The following is a 2,566-nucleotide window of genomic DNA, read 5'->3' on the forward strand; positions in this document are numbered from 1 at the left end:
AAGTTAAGTTCTGAATGAAGATTTGCCATATCTCATCGATTGTTAATATGATCTTTCATTTCACAACAACTTCCGAGTGCACCAGGTTTAAAAACTAAATCTTTTTCAGGAACTCGAGTTCTGAATAAAGATTGGTCACTCACAAGCCTTCTTTCTCACGACCCGTCATTGCGAAACAACATTCAGATATATCTGCTGCAAAAAAGACGTCATTGTGCATCAAGTTTTGAGTGCACTAGGTCTAAAAAATATGTCGTACTTCAGGAACGTATGTTTTGAATAAAGATTGGTCTTAGCCCAATGAAACTTAATCAAATAAAATACATGTACATTTTCTTTTAAGAAGTTGAGCTATAAATAGTTTTTGGCTGCATTCCATCGATCTCTTATATAAGCTATAATTATATGACATTATCAGGTATAAAGAATACGTTTTTCTCCAGGATTCTTGATTCTACGTGGAATTCTGTGTAATTGTATGAAAAGATGATTTTGCTCGCAAGTTGTTGTGTAACGACATGTTATAAGAAGAAGGTGTTTGGTGCGATTAATCTTTATTTCGCATTCAATCAATTCAAAGAAGATGTATATTTTAGACCTTGTGCGATCAAAATTTTTTGTGTGATGACGGGCCATGAGGAAATGGATTGAATGCGGCCAATCTTTATTTAGTACTTAAATTATTTTAAGATGTATTTTTAAGAACTGGTGCATTTGGAAGTTGTTGTCCAATGACAGATCATGAGAAAAAAGGGTCTATGTGAGCAATATTTATTGCAAAGTTAACTTCTTCGAGGAAGAAGTATTTTTCAGACCTACTGCACTAGGATGTTCTACAATGACATGTTATGAGAAAAATGGTTTGGATGCAACCAATCTTAATTTAAAACATAACCTCCCTGAGAAAAATGTATTTTTTAGACTTAATGCACTTGGAAGTTTTTTTCCAACGACGGGTCTTGAGAAAAAAGGTTTGGGAGCAGCAAATTTTCATTTAAAACTAAACTTCCTTCAAGAGAATTTTTCAGATGTAGTGCAATCGGAAGCTGTTTTACAATGACGGATAACGAGAAAAAAGTAGTTAGATGCAGCTGATTTTCATTTAGTACTTAAATTTCTCGAGGAAGATTCATTTTAAGACCTAGTGCACTTGGAATTTGTTGTGCAATTATAGTTCGCAAGAAAAAAGTCTTGGGTCTGACCAATATTTATTTACTATATTTATTTAGTACAACTCAACGTTCTTTAGAAAGATTATTTTTTAGACATGCTGCATTTCGAAAATATTTTAGAACAACGTCTTATCGAGAAATCGTTTGGATGCGGGCAATCTTCAATTAGAACTTAACTTTCTGGAGCAAGATGGATTTTTCAGATCGGGTACGTTAGGTTATCTGGTACGCTTGGATCTGGAAGGTTTTGTTCAGCGATGAGTCATGAGAAAAAAAGGTTGGGTGCAGTCAAATTTCACTTAAAACTGAACTTCCTCGAGGAAAAAGTATTTTTCAGACGAGGTGCCTCGCCAGTGGTTTTACCATGACGGTTCATAAGAAAAATACTTTCTTTGCGTTCAATTTTAATTTTAAATATAACTTCCACGTGAAAAAAGTATTTTTTAGACCTGGTGCACGTAGAAATGGTTTGGATGCGGTCAATCCTAATTTAAAACATAACTTTAGCGAGGAAAAAGTATTTTGTAAACCTGGTGCTCTTGGAAGTAGCTGTACAATGACGAGTTATGAGAAAAGTGGTTTGAGTGTGGCAATTATTTATTTAGAACTCAACTTTCTTGAGGAAGATGTATTTTTCAGATCTGCTGCACTCGCAAGTTGTTGTACAATGGCAGGTCATGAAAAGAAAGTGTTGATTGCGGCTAATCTTCATTTTAAACTTAAGGTTCTGGAGGAAGATTCATTTTTTTGACACAGTGCATTGAGAAGTTGTTGTGCATTGTAGTTTATGTATAATGACAGATGTTTTTGGTAACCGCGGAAGTGCGACAAATCCAAATACTATATTTTTCTAGGAACTTCCTGGTTCCATTACATGCTGCAAGATATTTGTTAAACGTACTAGGGGTTGTTTTTTCTGCTCTTTAACTCTTGTTAGCAACACTTCTTCGGAAGCACGTCTTGGTAAAATGGGTTGATCTACATCCCAGTGATAAAAAGTTGCTTTAAAACGTTTAAAGTAAAAAAGTAAAATATCCTTTTACATTTACGTACATAAAAATTGAGAAAAAATTTGTGTAGGGTTCTTTTTATCCCAGTGTGGCAAACAAGGGTTAAGATAACTGTGGAAATCAGAATATAACATAGAGGCTTAAGAAATTTCTTGGGTTTAATTATTTTCATTTGCCAAGTTTTATGGATATTTTAGTAACAGGAGCTGAAATGGAGTTTGTTAAATTTAGGTGAGATTATTTTTTGTGGTTGTCGAATATTATTTTTTTTTATCAGGGGTAGCTGTTATTACTATGGGTTGTATTTTTGCAGTTGATTATGTAATTTTTTTTAACTTCTCTGGGGAGTGCAAAAATAATCAAAATTTTATTTTCATTAATTTT

Source organism: Belonocnema kinseyi, chromosome 4 (genome assembly GCF_010883055.1).
Source record: "Belonocnema kinseyi isolate 2016_QV_RU_SX_M_011 chromosome 4, B_treatae_v1, whole genome shotgun sequence".
Taxonomy (NCBI): Eukaryota; Metazoa; Arthropoda; class Insecta; order Hymenoptera; family Cynipidae; genus Belonocnema; species Belonocnema kinseyi.